Genomic DNA, 25410 nt, shown 5'->3' on the forward strand with positions numbered 1-25410 from the left:
GCTTCTCTTTCAGACAGGAAAGACTTATTTTGTGATGTAGCACCCAAACTGAAGAGGACTCTTTCACACCCTCTCAAAGCTAGGGCTTGTTTCTAGTTTGCATGTATAAAAGTGAGTGCTGCAGCTGCAGCTCCATGGATTGCTTTGCTGTAACCAATTGAGAATAGTCCCGAGTCAGCATCTGTGGCCAGAATTTACTGCAACTGCTGTCATGAAATAGGTGAGGGCAAGCTGGAGTTTGTACTGATTTTATTTACTTTGGTCCTCATGCCTGCATGTTCAGGTTTTAAATTTAACTATGCCAGTAGTTCACTGTGTTAGAAACATCTTTGTAGCCAAGCATAGAATTCAACTTCAGGATTTTAATCCTGATGTGATCATGTGCAGACAGGAGGTTTTTAGGGTAACAGGTGGAGCTAAGGGCCTTTTAAGCACTGGTTTCATATCTCTTGGACAGAGTAGCTAGAAATACGTATTGCACACTTTTCCTCTTGAGAAAAATGTGTTTCGACAGTCGAGGCACGTTTGAGGGGAGGAATTTTCAACATATCTACCAGATGCTTTGCCAGTAACTTTCCTGGCAAGTCTGTCTGTCTTGTATATCATGGTTTAGCAAAGATTAAGGAGATAAGATTATTGTCATCCAAACAGGGAAAAAGGGGTAGCAGACTTTGAACAGAACTGGAGTAGACCCAACACTTACTGGGCCCACAAAATCTCCATATGAGCTTGCACTGTGGCTGTGTTAACATCATACTGGTTGGTTCCTCATCTGGCATTCTTAATCTTACAGCTTTTGTGGGAATGGAGTACTGTTCCTCATCCAGCAGGATAATTGAACAATGCTGCTTTAAATGAAATCCTGCAGGTCAAGGCTGGATTGTGTCTTTTAGTTTAGTTCTGTCTTGGAGAGAGGAATGGGAAGGATAAGGGTAATCTGCCTTGTGGCAGCAGCCCTTGAAAGAAATGTGCGAGATTGGTTTGTAGCAGCCATGTGCTGTGATCCTCCTTTCTGTCCTTCCTCTACACCTAGGTCTCAAGACCATCTTCACACCTGCTGTAGGAAGCCCCTTTTGGACAGAAGAGACCTGAGTACATGACCTACCTGAACCCATTGATCATTTGTCCTAGCATCCTTTATGCTTTTTCTTGTGTTTTATAGTTGCAAAGTGGTATTCACAATTTGCCTCTAATGGGTTCATTATAAAAATTAAGTTTAAAAAATAAAACCTATCTTTAAAATAAGTGGAAGTGTAACACGCACATGGGTAGCTATCAGGATGCCTTAGTTATGCTAGTTAACTGTTTTGAATGCTATTTAAAGAAAGCCTGTTTTACCCAAGTGGTTGTGGGAAAACATTTAATACTGTGTTTGTTAGGTGTTGCTCTTACAAGTAAACAACTAATGCACCCCAAAGGAAGAGTCAGGAAAAAGGAAACTGCATATAAAATTTGATGCTGCTGCTGCTTCTTTTCTAAATGCAGGAAATGATTATCTTTGGAATTCATTTGGGCACTTTAATACAACTTCTTTTTTTTTTTTTTTTTTTTTTCCTCTGAGGCTGTGAGCAGGTCTAGTACTGGCAGGATTTGCAGCTGGTTCATACCTATTTGTTGCTCTGTCTCAGTGCAGAGCATTGCTTGCATTCCTAAATGTTGACCATGTAATTCTTGGTAAACCTGGAGCATATTGGCGTGCTAGGAAAGCATATTATTCCTTTATAAAATCTATGATCTCAGAAGATCTGTCAGCATATATACACCCAGAGGATAATGCTGTGCAAGGTTATTCTTATCCAGGCAGTTTGCTTTGTCTCGCTGTGGTGGAGCTGACTATTATTATGTAGACCAAAAATACTGTTCTCATATAATAATTGCCTTTTGAGTTTCTGTTTGCTACCAGTTTCTGGAAGCTAAATATGAGTAGCTACAGTATGCAGTGGCTTATTTTCTGTTTCTGGATATGAAGTCTACTATTGCTCACAGTCGTGTGACAACAGTATTAGAGGTATAAGTAAGCTAATGACCTCAGTGAAGCAGGAGTAGATGAGGAACAGTCCCTTCTAGAGCTAGAATATAGAAGAACTAAATCCTTTGGATTTGAAAATATCAGATGGTAACTGAGATATTTATTTTTTTTTAATAAGACATTCAGAGTTTCTGAAATCACAACACTGGTCTAAATGGTATCTGGGGAAAAAAAATGTGTAAATGTAAAAGCCATACAGATGAAGTAGGAGAAATTAGATCAGTTTTTTTTTTTTTTTTTTTTTTTTTTTTTTAACAACAGTAAGCTTAGTAAATGATAATTGTACACGAGAGAATTTCACCATGGGAAAGAACTGGAATTTACAAAACATTTGGGTTTTCATCTTTACTAAAATTTTCGTTGCTTTTTTTAGCGTGTACACAGAGTAATTTTAGTTTTGGCATATCATGTCTTCTGCTCCACGCATCATGTGTGAGGTGGACCAAACTTGAGAGGGTATAACTTAAATTACTTAAATTAATAACCTAAATTATCTCTTCTTCTCAAAACCACACCATCAGATTATTTTTACACTGGAAGTGTAAAAATATTTTTACATGGATGTGTGAGAAGATTTAAGGGAATCCATTAAGTTTATGCTATTTTATCTCATTTGTGGGTGAGTACTTTTAGCAGAAACACACACAGTTTTTTGATGGCAGCAGGGTTTACTCTTCCCTAGTTACTGTGGGCTAAGAGTAGTGATGCCCAGCCTGTAGTCTCATGCTTGTTGGGGGGAAGCATGTAGAGAGCTTTTTTTATGTTCCTGTGTAAGGTGAGCCCAAGGCCAGTCTGTAAGCTGAGAAGTATTCAGAGCTAATAATGTTTTATCTCCTTAAAAGAGATGACAAGGCAGGAGATCTGTAGTGTGAACTTAGCAGTTAAGATAAGTGACTCTCTGGAGGAGGGTGGGTGCTGTGTCACTTGTGGACCTGTGAGTCCATAGTGTTTCTACCTACGCCAGGGCTGAAATGCTGTATAAGAAGTGTATACAACATCCACTAATAGTAAGAACCAGTAAATGTAGATCTATGAAACGTGTACTACAGGTAAACTGTATCTCATCATTAATGCTTTCTGTTCTCTTCTAGTAAACTGATCATTCATTAAAAAGTAACTGTTCAGAACTAAGGAAACCTGAATAATAAAGAGTCCATCCAAGTCCTGGTTGTGCTTATTAATACAGTAATTCAAAGGAATGCAGAGAGTGTTGTTTAGCAACTGGGAGATTATTACAGTGAATGTTGGGGTTTGGACTCTGCAATTTCATCTTACAGCAAATGGCTATGAACTACTGAGAAAAACTTTCTTTTCCCATTCTCCATTTTCCATGTCTGAAAATGTGCATAGTCACCTTTAAATGAAATTGAAAAGAGAGAAATGGCTGAGAGTTTTAGTTAATGTTCATTTTCATTGTAAGTAGATTCTGATTATTACTGAAGCATGAATTATTTATATTGTCATCTCAGAATATATTCCACTAACATGTCTATTATATTATAAAACTAGTATAAAACAGTGTTTTAAATTGTTTCCTAAGGGGAAATTCTCTGCTTAATTTACTCAATCTTTCTCTTCCTACACAGTATTGCATAAATATTGTAGTTTTTCCTAATCAGGTGTACTAATCAATCTTTTCCTGCATCACACAGTGTATTTAATAACTGTAAGTCTCCTTCTCTGTGCACAGTGACTCTCTGTGTTAGCTTTGTTGTTACCAGATTACTACGTCTTCTGAGGATTAATGAGGTTTTGTCAGAATGGTATGACTCTTAAAAATAATATTCACCCAATGACACTACTTTAAATAATTCAAATAATAGCAATCGCTATGCTCGAAAAAAAAATCTTTCTTCTTTTAAAGGTAGTACATTATAATGTTTATATGGAACTATACTATAGTTAGGTACTATAATGTTTATGGAAAGCACTCTGAAGGTTGACTTACAAACACAACTACTTTAATTATGTATGGAATAATACCAGCTAGTAGTAAGTCTACATATTTCCAGAGACTAATTTTTAAGTTGTGGCCTAAAAAGGCCAACCCATTGTATCCTTAGTACATCCAAGAAAGACCCAGTTAGAATTCTTCACTTCAGAGTATATATAGCTTGCCAAGTACCCAAGAAGGAAAATTGTCCTTTTACATACTTTACATTCAGCAGATAAAAGGATGAAAGGGATTGATTTCATAAGATTTTGTAAACATGTTTTTCCAAGAACCTTCACAGAATCACACACGATAAGTCAATTCAAATACTCGAACTGATATGATTTCTTGAAAAGTCTGTAGTGATACTTATTTTCTCTTTTCTGTCCTCAGAAAACCAATATTAAAATAATCATGCAAAATTCTGCCCCTTAAAACTACTTCCTGAATTGTACAAAAAACTACACCCTGAAAATATGACACACTGTTTTCTTCTGTGCTGCTTTACTCATTTTAGAGGGTTTGGATGGCTTAAATGATGGCAGAATTTTGGACAACGTTTCCTGTTGTCTGATTAATTTATACTTGTGAATTGCCAGGGTTTTCAGCTGTGTGAAGCATATGCTTTGCCAAAAATTAATCATGTTCTGGAAACAGGAAAGTATGGAAAATAAAGTAGATACAATTAATGCTTTTAAAGGTCACTGTTGCATTTATAGAACTACAGAAATCCAGACACTGAAGAGAGGTATGTGAATAATGACTTTCAATAGGTATTGAAAAAGCCTGTCTCAGGTAACTCATGCTTAGGATACAGAACAAAAAAATCAGTGTGTGGTACCTACACAGCTCAATGGAGATGTTTATAAGGAAGGGCTATGAAAATGTGTTGAACAGAGAAATTTATATGTAGACTGAGGATTTTGCATATGTTTATCATTTTTCATTAATGCTGTGTGCTCAGGTAATTTTCCTCTTGAAACATGAATATTAACCTCTTGCTACATTCCTATCATCCTGTTTTGGAAAGCTGAATTGTACAAAGGGCCAAAGAAAAGGCAGTACCAGGCTGGGATCTCATGACAGACTGCATAAGACATACTAATATAAGAATAGCCAACAGCTTCTTTGGCCCAGTATTCCGGCATTGCTGGTCTCTAGCAATGCCAAGGCAGATGCCCAGGAAGAATGTAGGTACAGGGTAAAGCGTATCATGACATTTTTCCAGAATACTATCCCAATATCAGGATATTGATGACTTGGGCATTTCCTTAGCCAAAGATGGTGGCTTTGCGTGTAATGAGGTGGCATCTTTGTATATCTTTGTGGGAAGTGTTAAAAGTGAGAAACTATTCAGTAATGTAAATCTTGGAGAGCATTGTGTTTTGTTCTCCACCCTGGAGTGGAAAAATCCTTACAATACCACATCTGCAAACAGACAACCCTTATAGTGCAGAACAAATATTTATATAATTTCTTTTTAACAATATTTCTGAAAGTAGTATCTATGCCATTAAAAGTCTTAAAACTGATGTAGCTGCACTGTTTCTCTGTTGTCTTCTACTGTAGTGAAATAATGTATCTGATCACCTGGAAATAGCAACTAAACATATTGTGGTTTCTCAGATAGAAAAAAAAAAAATCAGGATTACCTACAGGTGTTTTGATCTGTATTTCCATAATTGTTATTCATGCATTAGATAAAAAAATATTACATGCTGCAATCCAGGTAAGTGGTACTTAATAAATTTAATAGAGCAATTCTCAAATTGCATTTTCCATCACTGAGAGCTAAGGTACTGAAGGAAGGAGATAAGTGTTACAGTATCTTGTGCTTTCCCATCAGGAACATAAGCAGTGAACCACAGCTGGCAATGCTATGCCAGAGCCAAAAGGGCATCATGCATAATGCATTAGATTTAATTAAGAAGCATGCCAAAGAGTGATGCCATCCTCTTTCAGATTTTGGGTCTGCAGGGTTCCTTTGTTGAATTTCTGAAGTAGAAATGAAATAAAGGTTATTTTAAACTTATTTCAGCCTTTTAAACACAATTATGTGAACATTTCTTGAAGAAAAGGTAGGATAAAGAAAACTCTTCCATATATGAGAATTGCTGTGTTGGATATATTGCTGAGTATAATACATGGATTCATTTATGGACCCATACGGTAGGAGAACAAGTTCTAAAAGATAAGTTAATTAGCCTCTTTGGACATCCAAGAAAACTCACTTCTTGTATTTTTAGACAATCAAAGAGTCAAAATAAAATCAGGCTTAGGCAGGAAAAGGGGCTGTCTTTAGCGATTTAAAATTCCGTATAGCCCCGTGATGTGTTTAACTCCTGGAAAGTCCTCTTTGGTTGCATTGAGATGTGAAAACCTTAGTGGTCATGTTGCTGAGGTGTCATTCACACAGACTTGTGCCACACGTTCACCTTGTGCGCTGCATGTATAAACATCCCCTTCGTGCTTGCAGTATTCAAGAGCAAGTCCTTTAATGGCAGCCACTCTATTGCAACAGCAGCGGACAGGAAGCCTGCAGAGCTTTTCTAGCATAACGAGAAATGGGAAGATCATATCTAATGAGATTTCTGGATCAGAAATGAGGTAGTTTTAGATAGGCATCTCAATTTAAAGAGGCTTAAACTCACCAAACGCCTGAACTTTTGGAAATTTGCCATGAATCTGTGGGAAAAGTTAGGAAAGAGTTGTTGCTGGGTGATATGCCCGAGGAGATTAACTGCTTTCCACAGTGCAGTTCAATGTGGTATTATATAAAACACTCGAAGTGGTTCAAATATCCCTTAGGCTAACATGTAATCTCAGCCACATGTGTAACCCAATATCTGAGTATTGTTTCACTCTGCTTTTTAGCTGGATTTTGACTGATTATTTGGGTCTAGGAAGCCACAGGCAGCTCCCTAGAACCTAAAATATCACCAGCTTCAGGATTTGATACACAATACAGACTTCATTAAAATTTGTTAACGATTCCACAGTTAACATCGTTCTGCAAATACATTGACAGAAATGAGGTTTATTTACCGGCCTTGTCCAGAGAAAAGTAATGTTTTATCTGTTAGTAGTATGTTGGTTTTAAAGTTGTTTACATTCTTTGAGGAAATGCGGAAGTTACTTCTTGAAGAGCTTAGAGCGCAGAAGTTTATGGGTTCTTTTTGAAAATATTCTTGAAGCAAATGCTAAATTACATTATTCAAGCAACAGACAGCAGAGAGAACAGTGTGCCTTGGCAAAATGAATTTACTGTGTTATATTTGAATAAAGAAATCTAAGTTATGAAAAAAAGTTCCCAGATCTTATCATGATACAGTGAAAAATTATATCCTTTTTTTTGGGTCCTATCCACAAGTTTTGCTTGCAAGTTACAGCCTTTGTCAAATTACTGATGGTCTCAGAAAGATAAACAGGTTGCAAATAAAATTATTTGAGGGTTTAAGTAGAATGCTTAGAAGGTTAAAAACATTGTAATCTGATAATGAAGAATTCTGAGGTTTTTAATTATTTTTCTTTTTCCTTCTTTTTCCGTGTAAGGGTAGATGTCTGTTAATTTAACAAGTAGCAATTTGTGATCTTTCCTTAAAGCTCTCCTTTGAATTATGTAAATTGTTGTCCCATAGAAACCTTATGTTATAAACTTCAAAGGAGTCTCACGAAGCCTTAAGGTGAAAGTAGGGGAAAATTTCAAAAATACCTTCTCTCTCCTATGGAACTAAAGACATGGGAAATTGTGTCAGTACAACTGAAGTTTGCTTTGAAATGCTGGGTTAGCATGACCACAAAGTACCCAATGGGAAGCTTCAAATCACTGCTGCTGTACTTAGTGAATCACAAAGGCTAGGTTTGTGTAAATTGTTACCGCTGCTCTTTTGTTCCTAATTCAGACATTTTTTAATGATTAGTATACTTTTTCTTCAAATTAAATATTGCAATGGGCTAAGGTTACAGCACGTTATATTCCCTGATCATGTTTTAGTCCAGAAATAATTGTAGACATGCAGTGCGAAACTGCTGGGTCAGATATAAACTGCAACTTGAACATTTTGTAATCTTACAAAGCCAGAAATATATCCCATTGGTATTCTTTCTCCTGAAATATGAGCTTTCTTTCTAATTCTTGTGAGTTATCAGACACTGATTGCATCATTCTGCTTTACCAGTTAGCTGTATTCATCTCTCGGTTCAGTTCCTGTGGCCTAAGTGTAGTTTTTGATCCTGAACTAACTTTACCCTCTTCTTGCCTTGTTTCACATAAGACCACAATTGTTATAAAGGAAAAGTAAAATAAATACATTGGAAGTTACTACATTTTTTAAAATTTATTTTAAAAATAATTCTGTATACCTTTGACATCAGTTTTGAAATACATAATTCACCAGTTGTTGTTCTCAAGATACTGATGACTCTGAAGAAGTTGGTTGTTCACATATTATATTCTTTGATATACTGAAAAGCTGCACTGCTTCAGGGAGAGAACACTTCACAGATTGAAGTTTAATGCCTAAAATAATTGAAACGAAATAATAAATACAAATGTGCTTCCCTTAGATACACAGAGTGAAATCAGTTAATTTATAATGAAAGATAGAGGTTTGGGGTTTGAGGTTTTTTCTTGGCTGGTTGTTTGGGTTTTTTTTTCATGAGAGTTCAAACTTAAATTCATCTATCTACTGGAAAGGAGAGTGAGATAGTATGTGTCTGCAATCACAAATACAACTACTCATTTTTCTAGAAATTCAGCAAATACCTATTATGGGTGGTCTTTTAAAATTTTTAGTTCCAATCCTGTTTGCATTATCCAAAGAGAATGCATTATTCATGCATTATTTAAGGAAAGGCATTTTGCCTTAACTTTGCATATGTAGTGAAAAAAAAAAAAATTCTGTATCTTCTCTAACTGTTATGAAGTTTCCATCACTCCACTGTTCATAAATATCATTGACATTTTCATAGCTGATGCTTGTAATCTCACCAAGCCACTGGCTGTTTCTGCTTATTTCCTTAATATGAAAACTGTTGATCCTACTTTAAACTTGCTGGTTTTATACACGTGGGATGACAGGTAAGCAACACAACTGAGTATATAGATATTCTACATTTTTAATTACTGCTTATCAAAACTTTTATTCATTTTTTCACGGTTTTAATCTTTATTCTTTGTAGTCAGCCTTGATATTGAAAAAAGGGTACTGAAAGCTCTGTCTTTAAAACCATGTTTTAAAAATAAAATTCACATTCTTACATCATCACTGTTTGCACAGAACAATTAAGTGAAGCTAGAAAAGTTGTAACTGGCATTGTGATTTGATCCAGAACTCATAAAAATTGTTGTGCTTTTGATCAAGCTCATAATGATAAAAGCAAGATACTCTGTGATGGCACTGTATAGATTTTAGGAATGTTTTGTAACATTTTACTGCTGCAGTCTGTCATCTGATGAGAGTGTTTATGGAAAGAGTATAGAAAATCTACTCAGTCCACATCTAGCAGCCATGTATAAGTCACTGAAAACTTTTTTTCAGGATATTGCCCCATTTGTGCAAGGTAGGGGAATTGAGGTTTGTTTGTTTGTTTGTTTGAATAGTGACTACATTTAAATCATTGAACCTGAAAAAGTGAAATTAGCTATTGAGGGGTGAAAAATGTAAAATAAACAGTTTGGGTCTGTTTGTACTAAAACAAAACACTGGTGGTTGATTCCAGGCCATTTAAACATTGACCAATTAATAGTGTGGTTTCATGATATGTGCACACTGATCTGGGACTGTGCTGCTGGTGGATGAGGACATCACTCCCTCTGCTCTCTCCTGCTGGGCGTACCCAGGCTTTCCATTGCATCTGTTTCCTTGAGCCCTTGTGTGAATGAGTTGGATCCGTTTGCCAATAGAGCTCAAAACTGAAGTTACCAAAAATAATCTGTGTGTGAACGAGCGGCTCTAACCTGCCTGAGAGTCACTGGTGTGGGAAGGGGGCTGTTGCTCTCTTCTCGGCAGCGCTTCAGTGCTGAGACAGTGAGCCAGCTGTGAAATCCCGTGTAGCCTTGCCTTTCCAGACAGCAATGGATTTTCTTCTTAAATGAGTAATAAGAAAATTCGAACAGCAGGTTTTTTTCACATTGGAGTTTTGTGGGTGTAATCACCTTAGATGTGATCCTAAACTCTTTATTCTCATGATTGCTATTAAGTTGCTCATGAGAATGGAAAACAAGATTTGTGGGTCAGTTTTGATCCTTTTGAAGATAACGGTTATATTCCTACTGACCTCAGAAGGGTCAGAGACATTAGCCTTTTCTTCTTGCCGTGACCAGAAGTATGTAGCACAGATGAAATGTGTCATTTTGTCATCTGTTACAAATTCAGCTTTTGTCACTGCAAATATGCAAATAGCACGCGCAATTGCTATTTTGTTTCTGGGTTTGGGATTTTTGTTTTGTTTTATTTGTTGATAATTCTAGTGTTTATAATCAATGAAGCCTCAGTAGTAGCAGTTATACATAAATTATACTTTTAAGGTGACATGCTATAATTTTCCATGTCCATCTTTGGAAGTAATTATTTCAGTTCAGCACAGTATTAGGTTATGCGGATTAGATGATATGTTACCTATGCAGTAGAGGACTTACAATGGTTGATCCCAAATGGAATGTAAAATATCTGAATGTGGATTTTCAAAGGACAGAAAAAAAAAATTGGCCAGTAGATTTCTGTATATCAAATGCAGCACTTAATTTGGAAATCAGCTAGAGATTTGCAGACCATTTGTATTGTAATGTACACTGGTGTTGGCACTCTCCAGACACTTCGATCTTTCAGGAACTTGCACATCCTTGTATATTCTCCTTTCTTCAGGCAACTTTGTCTGAACTTTCTCAAATATCTCCTGTGATTGCCTGTCACTATCTTCTCGCAGGACTGTGAGCTCTCTAGGCAGGATCAGTCTCGCTCCCTGTTCGCTGCTCTGCTTAGCATCACTGCCAAGCACATGGCTGCTGGTTTGAAGTCTGCAATCCTGACATACTGGGTTTGAACAAGGCCTGACTCAGAGAGATACAAGCCTTAACCTGCTGGCTGTGTTCGCTTTGTGCCTTACCCACTGTAACAGGAGTTTTGGGGGTGAAATGGATAAAATGGGAAAGCCAAATAGACTTTGAAAGGCATGCACACGTGAGTTTGCCATCGCTATTTTGATTGTGTATCCTTATATTTCTGTATGACTCAATACTAGAGAAACAGTTCAAATCCCACATAAAAACACGTTGAACTGAGAAAAAAACAAAACAAAACAAAACATTGAAGCTCACTGACACTGGGAAGAAGAATGCTCGGTGTTGCAGGCTGATGACTGATGATGCATGGAAATGATACCTGCTGGTCATCTTCTAGCATCATGTCCATGTGGTCACTTTTCTGTGTTATAACCCAGTCACATTTTTAATGCAGAGAGAAATTATTTGTATGAAGGAAAATACATAGGAGTATATTATATTGGTATGCTGTTCATATCTGTCTTTCAACAGAAAGACTCTTTTCACTGTAAACCTACACTCTACATGCTGGAGGCTAGGTGATTTTATTTTTCTTCCAGTTTTCTAACCACAGAGTCTTTTAGTTTTCTATTTCCCACACTTGTACGCTGAAGTCTGTCTTCAGACAACTTTCAAGATCTATGAAACTTGATTTACCTGGATTCAGAGAAGGATAAGGTCCTGTGTACGTCCAAGTTTTCTCTGTCAGGAGTTCTTAAAAATTTTTTTCCTTAAGAATCCTGTAAATTTCTTACATCTACAATTAGGGATGTCCTTTCAATCTAGGAGTAATTACTTTCAATCTACATACAGCACAGACATTTTGAGTCAGCCTTGCTACTAGCAATTTTTTGTGGGGTTTTTTTTTGTGGGGTTTTTGGGGTTGGTTTGGTTTGGGCTTTTTTAACATATGCACCACTAATCTTGCTGACCTCTATTGAAGGTGTTTGTTAAGTGCAAAATTTAATGTCCTAGATGTTGAACTGTGTGCGGTTTAAAGAAAAAAAATCTAGGTTTGCACTTTTAATGACCCAAACTTTCATTCATCATAGAATTCTGCGCTTAATCTGTTCTAGGATCTCTGCCATAATCTTATCGCTTTAATTATAGTCCCCAAAAATGCAAAAAATGTTATATAACTCTTTCTGAACTTGTTTGGGCTTCTTATAGACATGCTTATGTGGCAGGAAAAACATCATGCAGTCCAACGGAAAGTCATGCAAGCAACGAGTAGGATCTGATTTTCTAAAAAGAAACTTCTACAGTGTTGACAAGAAACAAATTTTGAACTATTAAACATTAATGTAGAAATATTAAACAAAATGTACACTTCATGGTCTGAAGAGTGTAGTTGAGTAAATTTGAATTTGTCATATTGAAGCTATTGCAAACTTTCTGGTCTTCCTTATGAAGTCAGGTTCTAACAGATTTAAAATGTGTGCCATAAAATTATTTGCATCATCTTCTACCTGTAATTTAGAAAACTATAATTTCATTGTTTTCACATAGAAATAAAAGAAATAAAAATTTGGAATTTACATATATTATCAAAATCTGTGCCTGTAGGGATTGCCCAGCTAGAATCAGAATCACTTTCTGCCATTTCAAGTTGTGAAGGGTTGTCTGCATTTCCTCTTGTGGGGTTCCTGAAAAGAAGAACTTTTAAAATAGTGGAAAGATTAAACTGTTCCTACATATTGTCATATTGTTGCCTGTGCTGAGGAAGCTAGTTACAAGCTTGTGATTAGTGTTGTCATAAGTATAATACTAAAGGCCAAAAAAAAGGAGGAACTGCTTTTTATTTTCAGTTAAATTCTTTTTGTGTGTGTGTGTAGATTAAGGTTTTTAAAGACAATTTTAGAAAAAGCTACTGACCTTCTGAATTGTTCATTCTAAGTTCCCTTGTTTATTTGCACATGCTTTTTTGGTGTCTTCAAACTCAGTTTTGGTTTAAATCTTTCATATTTTAATGGTTCTTTTTTTTAAAATGTCAAATAACAGGTCATAAAATCATAGTAAAATGTAGACTTAGAGAGCAGGGTCTGCTTGATCAGTCTGCCTAGAGCCACAAGTTCTCTCATCTAGATAGTGCAAGCAAATCTGAATGTGACAGCAAGTCAGACCATTTGCAGAGAACTCAGACTCATTTGGTGGGAGCATAAAAAAAAGCAATTTCTAGAGGATTATCTTAGTGAATAGTCTACTGTGTGTTAGAGTGTCATGAGAAATTCCATCATGTATCAGAAAAATGTTGGCTGCTGAATAATTTCAGGGAAATGTTATGTAGTTGTACATATTTGTGAACACAAACAAGAGAGTTGCAAAATGAAGGTGTTGTAAAAGCATTTTTATTGGTGTTCAGGCCATCATAATTATTGGAAAATGCAGCATTTATGTTGGACCAGAGTGACCGTTCTTGGTGAAAAACATGTATGTTTTACAACCTGACAAATTGTCCAGACTCAAAGAATCTGAATATTAAAGCTGCCATTAAGCCACCGCCATTATCTCACTATGTCACGTTAATTCATAACTCTTGTAAAGTCTATTATATGAACTCCACATCTATAATGTACAGGACACAAAAGTTGTTGATATTTAGGAACAGCCTGCTTGAATGGCTATATTGTTTTTTTTAGTAGATATCCAGACTTCCAGTTCTTGTGTGTTTTGTCTTTGAAGTTTCTGGATGACTGTCAAGAATAATCTGGGCATTTTAAGGGGTACGTCACATTTTCATTTTGATAATGGAGAATTGCTTGTGTAACTTCTTGGCTTTGGTGGTTGCCACTTGAGAGTTTTACTTGAAGATCACAGTAACACAGAAAGTCATTGTTTTATTTCCCCTTTGTTAGAGTTTTAAAATTCACCCACATGTAATTGGTGACAGTGAACATCTGCAGTACTAGTCACTAACAGAGTCTTCCAGAGGAGCCTGGGGTCTTCCACTATTCTCCCTGGAGCAGGGGACTCTTCTGGCCAAAGTTCTCCAACTGCACTTAGGTTTGTAATAATTTTTCCATTAGTGGTGGTTGGCTGCCCTAAAAGAGGCTTCATTCAAAGTGTATAACTCTGTGTGTATAGTTGGCAATCTCCTCTGAAATGGATTTTTAAGAACTTTGCTTGGACAAGGACTGTCAGTAGCTTGGCTGCTGCTTTCAGACTGCAAAGATCATCTCCATTTATTTTTAGAATGTATGTACACTTTGTCTTCTCATATCAGGACTATTTCTTACCAGGCAATCTCTCACTTAGTATTTTTAATCTGTTTTTTCTTGGAATACATAAGAGTAACATGCAGTAGCAATATCTGGGGAGATCACTCAGGACTTTGAATTTCTAGCCATCACTGGCATCTGAATTACTGCCTCTGGATGGAGTGAGTGACTTCTGAGCCCTTCAAAGCTGCTGGAGCATTCATTTTTGTCCCCTCCACCCCTGCTTTTTTCCTTCTATTTTTGATAGGTCTAAAATAAATATTGCCAAGGTATCCAAGAATCCCTAAGGGCGGGTGTGCAGTTTCTCTGAGCGTATCTCCTTACATGGCACTTATCACAATAGTGCTTGTGCTAAACATTCCTCTTCTATGAGGCAGCACAATGATATTTAGTTGCTTTTTTACTTCTTTGAAACAATTTTTGCTCAAACCCACAGTTTTTCAGCAGCAACAAATTTAGAAGAGAAGAGAGGATTCCAGCAATGAATAGCACCAAGAAAGTATGCTGGCATACAAAGAATCTTATATAAGTCAGGTTTTTTTTTCTTCCTCCCTTTTCTGCCCAGCCCCTTTTCTGTGCTAGTCAAGGCCTTTGTTTTAGCAATAGCCCAGCTGGATGCTACTTCCTCTGCTTAAGTGAAGTTCAAGAAACCAGCTGCTGCTTAAAAGAAAACTGCTTATTGTTAAGTTCCCCTTCTTCCCCCTGCCAAGGTTAAACATGTCCCTTCTCCGTCAGCACCTCCACTGTAATGTGTCCCTAGATATTGTGGGGCACGCCTTCAAGGATATAAACCTAGTCTTTACCACATTACCTGCTGACGAGACAAAAAGATAGACAACAGTTTCTAAAGTTGACTTAATATTAGCCAGCCACACCAAGACCAATTTCCCTTCGTTTAGAGGATTTTTCCTATCCACAAATGTAGTGCAAGGTGAAATTCTGATTCTGTGGAAGTCATTGAGGACTTCTAGGAAGATGTTTCTATTGGTTTTATTACTCCTTCCTGACTCTCTTCATCACTTTTGTAAGGTGAGGTTTTTTTTTCCCCCTCCTTATAAATCTCTGAGGGTGCTGTATGAAATCTTGTACTTTGGAATATTTAATACAAGAATTCTTATTATATCCCCCCAAAACTTCCTAGTCCAGTAATTTACCCACACTTACATCCAGTAGGACAAGATTGGCAAATAATGCATTAGTATTTTCCTCCCACATGCAAAAAGTTACATTTAAAGAAGTTTAGAAAAATTCACTACTGCACTGAGATTTCCTGTGTAATTCAACCTTCTGAGTATTCAGTATGATGCAGTCCTTAATTCCATGATTGTGTACATTTTTATCCCAGACCATTGCTGTGGTAGACAATGAGGTGTCTTTTTCTGTATCTGTGATAATCACTGCGATGCCTTGTATAGGTACCAGTTGTAAATCTTATGCTAATTTATTTCCGATGCTGCCTGAATGCTTCACAAAACAATAAACAGGGTACCCCATGGAAGCCACTGAAACTGCTATGACTGTTTTACAACTGGAGACCTTGGGTACAGAGGGATCACAACCATGATCTTCAGCAGTTTTGGTTTTGTAAGACATCACCTGTGCCTCGATTCATTCAGCCTAACTGTAGCACTGAAACTGGAGATAAACTCTGTGTAGGGAGCTGAGGTTGACAAAACTCGGCATCTTTTTCATCTATCTTAAAGTTGGATGGAATAAAATAGTGCCCAAAGCATATTAATATCTTTTCAGTGTTAGTGTTTTGTATTCCATGAACAATACTTTTTGTTCTACTTCAGATGCCACTGTTAATGTCCGAAGTTTCTGCAGAGAGAGCGCAGAAGCAAAATAGGTACTGACCAGCTCATAGACACTTTTAAGAGGCCTGACTAGTAGGGTTGATAATGTAACTAAGGCAAGGACAGACTCCCTCTGTTTAGAGTGACAATTAATTCTGAAACCATCCTTTCTCTAAAAATCAGCTTCATTTACATCTCTTTAAGCTTTCCTGTAATAATAAAGTGGGTTTTCAAAAGAAAATGTAGTCATTGTTTGAGTAAAAAACATCAAGCTGCAGGCTAAAGAGGCAAAGAGGGAGTAGATAAGGGTATACAAGCATTCCTAATTCTGACATTTCTAGGATTCTGAGTCTTTGACTGCTTCTGTAATGCTCTTTTACATATTCTTGTTTGTGTTTTTTACACTTATTTACCAAACACATGCACACTTTTGTATGCATACGTATATTCACAGTGATGGGATATCAAGCTTTAGCCCCAAATCCAGCTTTTACTGCTACAAGCAATTTCACTTACTTCAGGAGTGTACGTGATTTGGCCCTAGTTTTAGCTGCTTCTTGTCTTTAAGTAGTTTCAGACATACTGTTTATTTTCTTCTGTTCTTTGGTTTACCTTGACTGCATTTACTAAATTTGTTGTAAGTCTCCAGTAGAGTGAAATCTATAGTGATGTCTGAAGCCTATCATAAATTCCTTTATCAGAGTGATTTCAGTAATGCGTGTGCTGTTGTGTGATTAATGGAAAGTCTACTCTTTGATGACAGAAGAGTTTAAGTTTTATTGTCACCTCATAGTTTGTACATCATCACATCTATTCAGATTCAAGGGAACTGAAAGGTAAAATTAAGGGCTTTTCCTAGATCTTTCAATAGGTCATTTCCTATATGGGAATGTATATGTTATATGTAATGTTGATGTGGTGTTTCACTACATTCAGCATTCTGTGCGTTTTTAAGAGTATGTAATTAATGGAGTGTAACATGGGAAGCTTGTGTTGTACAGGGATTGCTGTAAATCTGTAGCACATGTCTTTCACAGTATTATTTGCAGCCCTGGCATCTATCTTGGCTTTGTATCTTCTCATAAGGACACTGTTTCTGAATTCACATCTCTCCTAGAGAACCACAACAGGAACTCCTTTGTCTTTCCAGTGGAATCCTAAGAATGCTATCTGAAGTATTAGTGTGAGTTTATCTGTAGCAAACTAAAAAAATATTTGCTGGCTTTTTCTAAGCTTCTGTCTGGTCTTCCTACCTGGCCAGTGGGAGATTGTGTGCTGGGCTACCATTTTAAATGCATCTATGTTACACACAGGGAATTTGCCATGCACTTTCATTGAAGTGGGAGGGGATTGAAGTTATGTTTATTAAGTCTTTGTGATAGTCCTCAAAGGCTAAAAAAGGCCCTGTCCAACAGTAAGTTAATTTTGAAAGCATTGTGTTTAATTGTAGCTCCTCTGCTTTACTTAAAGCATTTCTGGAACTCTGTGTGAACTGTGGTAGAAAATTTTTAGAACTTGGTTACCTAAAGCCAAGTTCCTAAAAGATAGCTAAACAAATGGGAAAGCTGTTGAAAAGTTGTTGATGTAAATTCCAGTGTCTGAATCCAGTGAGAGACAGAAATTTATGTATTATTTTAAAATAACTGACAGTCATTTTCTACAGAAGGCTTCAACAGATTAATATTGCATCGTAACATTATTTCAAGTCAGCTGTCCAAACAAAGCAATGCTAGGTGCTGCAAATCCATCACTACTTGCCACCTTGCTGCTGTGCTCAGTGATAAAATATATGGATGGTGAAAGTGTTGGTGTTTTTTTTTGTTTTGGTGGAGAATGTCATGGGAAACAGTGTCAAAAGCTTTACTAAAGTCTAGGTAGACACAATCCACAACCTTTCCCTCATCCACTGATATTCCAAGAATGGGAAAAAAGGAATAAATCTGGGAAGACCAGAACTGTGAAACTCATTAATAAAGAAATAGTTTTAAAAAAAGTGTTTGCTATGTTATATCAGAAATAATTAGTTCACAAAAATTACCTACTAAACTCTCCAGAAGAGAGGCAGCACAGCAAGTGATGTAGTCCCCCAAAGATTGTGTAATGAACACCTTCCAGGAATTAAAAAAGATTACTTTATAAGCAAAATTCAAAGAAAAACACGTCTCTGATCTCCTTTTTACACCCAAAATCACACTTGAAACATAGTCAGTTCAGTTAAGTGACGGATATCTGTTTGTAAATAGAAGCTACTAATTTAACAGTTTCCAATTGCCAGAATGCTATATGTAGCATGAGCTGGAAATATTTATAGTCCTAATATTTCATCTGCTGACTGCAGGAGAACTTCCACTCAGTGGAAATCAAATAGTGAGCTCGTCTGTCACTCATCTGTGAGAGAGTCTGCAAGTAGGAATTAATGATACCATTTGTTAAGAAAACAACTTGGCTGATTTTCCTCATGGAAGAAATGCTGACCCACCTCACCAGGATGGTGCAGATCAGCTGATGCCTTAATGAGAACTGCTCAGGAATGTGTGACACTTAGGGCTTGGATCCCCAGATATGTAATTTGTGGAGCCTACTGAAAAAAGAAGGAACAAGCAAGATAACATTACACTTAGATTTGTGTGCATTTCTTATTTCAGCAATTTAAGCTGTTGGTAATGGGACATGTAGAGTTGTCAAATATCCATAGTATCTGTTTAACCTTATATATTAGGGTTTTTTCTACTATACAGAAGCAAGTTGCTTTCCGTCCACAGGAGAAATTAATAGTGCAGAGTCTGACTGTATAATTAATGAAATTTCTTGGGTTTGGAAAATTTATTCCTTGGCTACTTCTGTCCTCCACCCATCCTCCCTCATTCCAAGGGATTCCAGGGGGTCTGCCTCAAAACGTAACGCTGCTTAGAGATTAAATTTTTTGTTGCCTGGAACTCTCCACATATAAATAATATCATAAGGCCAGCAGTACTGTTATCATTCCTTCAACAATGGAACTCTACTTTTATACCAGGGAAAAGAATTGAAACAGCTATGGGTGAAAGAATTGCATAGTGTTCTGCTAGCTGAGCAAATATTTATTCAGTATACATGAAAAAAAAGGCAACTACTTTATAATTGATCAAATAAATCTCAATAAACTGTCATAAAATTAGATGAAATTGAATGATGTGCTACCAGAAAAAAATTAAAACAACCATTGTGTTGCCAGAATGCTTATTTCCAGATTATTGTTTCTGATCTTACTAGGTTTTACATAATTAACTTTTTTTGTTTGATTGTATTTAATCTGTTTTGAGCAAAGCTTTTCTTTTCTCTTTTGGATTCAGTGAAAGACTTTTAGAGCTTTGTAAAGTTCTGAACAAGTTATCAAGGAGGAGTGATTGATTTTAGTATAGACTACAAATTTTCTTCTTCTGCATCCCAAGTAGGAATCATGTGAGAGTATTTCCTCTGTCTAGTTGGGGTAGAAAAAATTTCTTTATCCTGTCTAACAGTTTTGCTTCCAGTCCTCATCAGATTAGTAAGATTGCAACAAGTAGTGAAAACAGAAAAAATAATTTTCTTGAACTTCAAAAGAAGTTTAGAAGTTTCGATTTGTGTATTGTATAAAGGCTTGAGTCAGTATTTTGTCCTACTCAATGTTTGTACAGAGACAATAGTAGCTAGTACCAGTACTATAGGAGTTTACTTGGTTAGTGTCCAGTACTGTTAAATACAGTACATCAGCTTCATGGATGCTCTAAGTAATCACACGTCCATTGATTCAAGTGAGTTTTGCTTTGCTTGTACCAGTGAATAGGTTATTTTTTATATGAGATCATATTACCAAAAGCTTGCCAAGAACTTAATACCATGCTGGAGTTAGATTTGTAGAAGCTTACTACATCTTGTGACCTCAATTTACTTAAACTTACATGTTTTCTACTCTGGTAAGACATAAATAAACTAGCACTGGAACACTACACAAGCTGCAGAGAGCACAGTGCAACTCAGGACACTTCCATGGCCACCCCTTTCTGAAGGAAAAGAGCCTTGTCCCTCCATAAGCCAAGATCACTTTGGCAAAGGTCCAGCAACTCGTGTTGTGATGGAAACAAACACTTGGAAGCAACCAGTTCACTCTCCAGGATGTTATATATTTTTTCAATAAAACAATGCTGCATTTAAGTAAGGTGAGAGGGCTGAGTTTTAAGCCTCACCAGGGAAAAAAGTGGTAAGGCTTGCTGTGCAGGCTAGCACAGAATTTAGTGAATATGAAGGGCAGAATATTTAAACCAAGTCCAACCTGTCTCACTGTATTGTAACCATCATATTGTCTCATTTCTCTATAGTTAAAATTAAGGGGATTTTTTGTCTTTTCATCACTTAATAACAGTAAGCCTGAATGGCATCTTCCTGGTTTTGGTTTTATTTCCATGGTATAGTACAATCTCATGTGACAGACTCAGAGAGGTGCAAGATCCCTGTTTTGCTCACTGTAAAGGGCATGCCTTGAGGCCTTAGAAGGAGTAGGATGAAGTATAACACGCTCCTGCGATCACCAGGTGGTGAATGGACCTTACTGATTGTTGCCAGACTTCCTTTAGGGCTCCTAGGGAAACCTTTGATATTACACTTAGACTCTTTTTCTGGCGGGGTGGGTTTAACTGAAGTTTGGCGGCTGGAGGAGAAGGGCATCTGCTTTCAGTCGGCTGTGGAGCATTATGTTGTTGATATTGGGTCAAAATTAATTACTTTGCATTTTTCATGGTTTATTGATATGGAGTCTGCAGAATTTAAAATTTAAAATGTTTAGTATAAGTTATTGTTTTGTCACCACTGTCTTGGTAGGAGTAAGAGAGTTGCCTTATAAGTAAGGATAACATGAGAACTGGAAAAGAAGCTGATGATTATGCTATGATGATATGGCTATGATGCCACAGTAACTTGCACTAAAGTGGAAATTCACCCCAACGTTGCACTGATTTCAAAACCAAAAAGGACTTGTAAGATGCGAATACTAAAAAGGTTTCATAATAGTATTAAATTGCTTGTGGTGTTACGTATTGCTAGCTAGGCAGTACATAAAAATGGTGCTTTAAATGATACTCAAATAAAGAAATCATTTCCTGCCTCGGGGAGAGGAATCTTCCTCATTTTTATGGCAGTTTTGCTTCAAAAGCTATCTTAAGATATCTTATCTTCTGGACTGAAGATCTTCCTTTCTGCTGTGCTGTTGAAGTACTTTTAAAATCTCTTCATATTCTGTAGAATTTCAACACTAGTGCAACATGTAAATTCCTGCACATGGCCTCCAAAATACACATCACTGAGTGTAGTGCTGCGCACTTCACGCTTGTAAGAAGAACTTGAGCTGAATTATTTGACCAGAAAGCACTTTGAAGCTAGCAAAGCAAAATCATCCTAAAAAAATTACATGTTAAATACTGATGAAGGTCTGTTTCTAGCAATGTAATTACTTTAGCAGCAGGATAATAAATGTAGAAAGAGAAAAGGGAGACAGAAAGCTAGGAGTTTTCTTTCTTGCTCTGGCATCATATTTTTGTTTTGCTTCCTGAACTTCAGCAGCTGAAATAATTTTATTGTTTTATTCCTGCTCACTGCAGACATTGAAGCCAACCAAAACATGTTTCTAGCTTAGAATGAGAAAAAAAAAAAAGCCCACCTGATGGGGGAATGGAAATGTTTTTTTTCTAAGAGGCATTTGAGGTTCTCTGAGTCAGTGTCAAGTTTATATTTTTTCCAATGTACAATAAGTGAAACTAAAAGTGATCCCATGTCACAAAAGCAAAATGCATATGTTTTGAAAAATATTTCAGAAATAGAGGTAGTTATGCTTTGTTGTGAAATTAGTCTATAATATTATCATTTTCAGTTTCAAGTATTCTCTTATGAATATAATCTTATACAACCGTCATGTTCCAATATATCATATGAATCTATGTAAAGCTCCTGTTGACATAAATATTTGTGCTTTGAAAGACTTAAAGGGCTTTGTTTGGATTTTTGTGTATGTAGTTGCTGGTTTGTTTTTTTTTGATCTGCAGCTTGAAAAAAATCTATTTATGTAGATGTACATCCCTGGCTTTTTTTCTAGTATTTCAATGTGATCAGAACATACATACAGGTAAAATACAGTAAAAAAAATTACTTACTAGGTCTTACTAGGTCAGGTCTTCAAATTGTCCTTTCAGTCGATGCAGGGTCTTTAGATCCATCTGACTGGAGGCTAGGAACCATAATGAGCTTTATTCAGAACATGATATTCTAAAGGAGATTATTATTTTTTTAATACCCCACTACATTCTTGAAAGTACAGGCTTTTCATGAACGCTTGTGATCGATCAATGGAATTTTTAAACTATGTTTTCACATTTTATCTGCATTGTTGCACATTAGCAGATGTCACAATTCATTGATAGATGCAGAGGGAAAGGCTTTGAAATTCGTTTCTGGAGTTGAAACACTTGATACACACAAGTTATGGTGGCCCCTATTGATTCTTGTTTTTTCCAAACATTTTTGTTGAAATATTTTTCATACCTTAGTATTATTTCATGAATCCTAATTTAAAAATTTTTAGAGCCAAGTGTGAATTGAAGGCTTGAAACAAAGTAATCCAAAGTGTCTTTTCCAAAATAAAGCAAAACTAAACAGGAAGGTTATGTTTTTGTGCTATCTTTCTTCTTTCAAACTGCTGTAATCCTAATTTCGGTATTAGTCCTGCTAATGCCTATATCACCTCCTTCATTATTCTTTCAAAATAATAGCTATAATAATGCAGTTATTCTTCAGATAAATTGCCACCTTCACTAGGATAAAGATCTTTAAAAATAATCCATTGCGTGTGTGTCTTTATATGTGTATAGATATCTTGTAAGTTTTTTTGTAACCTGTGAAAATAAGAACTATTCCACCAGGTGAGATCAGTGGTCCGTCTAATCCACTTTGTTGCCACTGCAATAAAGAGGCTGTTAAGAGAGAGCATGTAGGTGTCACTCCCTGCAGTCTATTCCCTTCATACTTCACCAGCATCCAGAACTGTAGATGGATTGTAGATGGTTAAAAGGAACTTCTCTGCCTTGTTCCTTTTACTATCTACTTATGAATCTATAGTCCGTGAATGTTTCTAATCCCTATTTGAAGTAGCTGATACAGTCTGCCTCCACAGCTACAGCAGCAAATTCCTGAACTTCACTAATCACTGTGTGAAGAAATACATGGATTTTTATCCATTTTACTACTTTCACCAGCATCCCAGGTCTAGTATTGCAGCATTGGGTGTACAGCAGTTCCATATTCAGTTTATCCACCATCTTCACGATGATTTTAATCTCATGTGTATTCTTCCTCAGCCCCCAGATTTTAGCCAGTTCTTGTATGAAAGCTGTTTCATCCCTGTGATCATTCCAGTTGTCCTTGTCTGTACTCTCCTTACCTCCTCTGCATCCTTCTCAAGTTGTGCAGGCCAGAACTGCACATGCTGTTCAAGATGTGGGAAGACAAAGATTTTATGTAGCAGCAGAGTAGTACCCCCAGTTTTTTTCTCAGTGACTTTCCTAATGTTACCTGACATTTTCTTGGCTTTTCTGAGTATTGCTGCACCATGAGGCAACGCTTCAGAGAACTGTCAACAAAATCACCAAGATGTTTCTCCAAAGTTTTAACTCTATTCCAAGTTCAGCACCGCATAGATGTGGTTTCAGATATTCTTCCCCCTAGAAAGAGTATTTTCACTTTACAGTTGTCTATTATGAAGCTCGTCACCACCTTTTTGCCCACTCAGTCTGAGTGAGCCTTTTTGGAGTTCCTTAACCATTCGCACAGCATGTGACTGTTAGAAAGAGCTTAGTATGATCTGCAGCTTTGCACATTTCACTGTTCACTCCCTTCTCTGAGTAATTGATAAAGACGTTGAATAAAACTGGGCTCAGAAGTGATCCTTGGTGGGACCTCACGAGTACAATGACATTTTTCTGCCAGTAGTAAAATCTATTAAGGATCTGTCAGATGAAATAGCTGTACCCCTGTATAAAGCTGTTCTTATACCAGTTTCTGTAATCCTAAAGAAGTTCCCTCAAGAAAAATACTCTCTTTTTTCTTGCATAATTCTTGCCTTATTTTCTCTAGATTTGATGCCACACTGACTTGAGCAGTTTTCTCTCTTCACCAGCATTTCCTCAGCTACTTCTTGCAGACATTAATAATATTTCTTTTGCCTCCCATAGTCACCTTGTTCAAATGAAAAATGCCACGTGAGGCATACTTTTAAAAATAGTCGTTCCTCCAACAGACTTTACTACTCTGTCTGTTGTGCTTGTCAGTGTATGTCAGACTACCTCACAAGCCTTCCTGAGTTTTGGGTTGGACTAGGAATGATACTATCAGTATTATTTTACAGATGTCAAAATGGAGCATAAAAAAGTCAAAAAGTCGTTTAAGTTATTCTTTGTGTTTCCCCTGTGGGACCACGTACATACACTCACTCACTCTGGGAGTCAGGGGATAGTTGTCCTCACAGGTGGTCTGGGTGAGATATGTCTTTACACTGGTGTTGCGAATGGCACAGCATAATGGGTAGTGTCAATACAGAATTTAGGCTGAACCATTTACACTGTGCCACTCTCCTGGGTGGCAGCGCCCCTTTTTGTATCATTTGTGATGAGGCCTTTGTTCTGGGTAAGAATTGGGTAAGTTGCAACCCTTTGTCCAGTGGACGTTCCACTCTAGGAGTCCTGCACGCATGTTCTTGCAAGTGGGAGTTGGTGTGAGTTTACAGTAGTCCTTCATTTCTCTAAGATTAATAAATAAAAAGGAAAGCTATGTTTGTAAACTTCATTAACCATGGGCCAGGTCTTCATTTCTGAGGTTAATTCATTCTGTATTTTTGTTAGTGTTATCTGCTTATAATGGCACCAAATAGCTGAAAACTTTGTGGCAGTAGAAATACCAAGAATCTAGTTTAAATTGAATGTTCCCACCTTGTAGCATCACTCTCTTGTGCTTTGAAGTATGTTACATTTTCTGTTTAATCTGGAATTAAACTTTTCTGACCTGGATCCGTTCTGTCATATCTTTAAGTATTTTTCAGAAGCATCTTTCCTTCTAGATTTATTAAAAAAAAAAAAAGGTACCACTTAGGCTATTTCAGTGACTGTCAAAATAGGAACTTTACTGTACTCATGCACATGTGCGTTCCTTTTTCAGTTTATCTTACAGTGCAACACATTCTGCAAATTCCTGAAACACACATCTTTCTTTTTTATGGGCATTCTGCAGAGAAGTAAACTGCCAGGCTATTCTGTAATCGTCTTTGATGTTGCAATAAATGCTGTTTTCTTTAAAGTTTTTTAACCTTTAACCAGCTAAAGAACAAATCAAAGAAG

The 25410-nt window shown here is 36.7% G+C and overlaps 1 protein-coding gene across 2 annotated transcripts in view; it reads left to right on the forward strand.

Annotated features, from left to right (window-relative positions):
* The window catches only part of PRKCE (protein kinase C, epsilon), a 295554-nt gene that overhangs the window by 200538 nt on the left and 69606 nt on the right, over positions 1-25410 (forward strand). The gene's annotated exons all lie outside the window — the stretch shown is intronic.

The sequence above is a fragment of the Calidris pugnax genome, unplaced genomic scaffold (assembly GCF_001431845.1).
Source record: "Calidris pugnax isolate Ruff unplaced genomic scaffold, ASM143184v1 scaffold24, whole genome shotgun sequence".
Classification (NCBI taxonomy): Eukaryota; Metazoa; Chordata; class Aves; order Charadriiformes; family Scolopacidae; genus Calidris; species Calidris pugnax.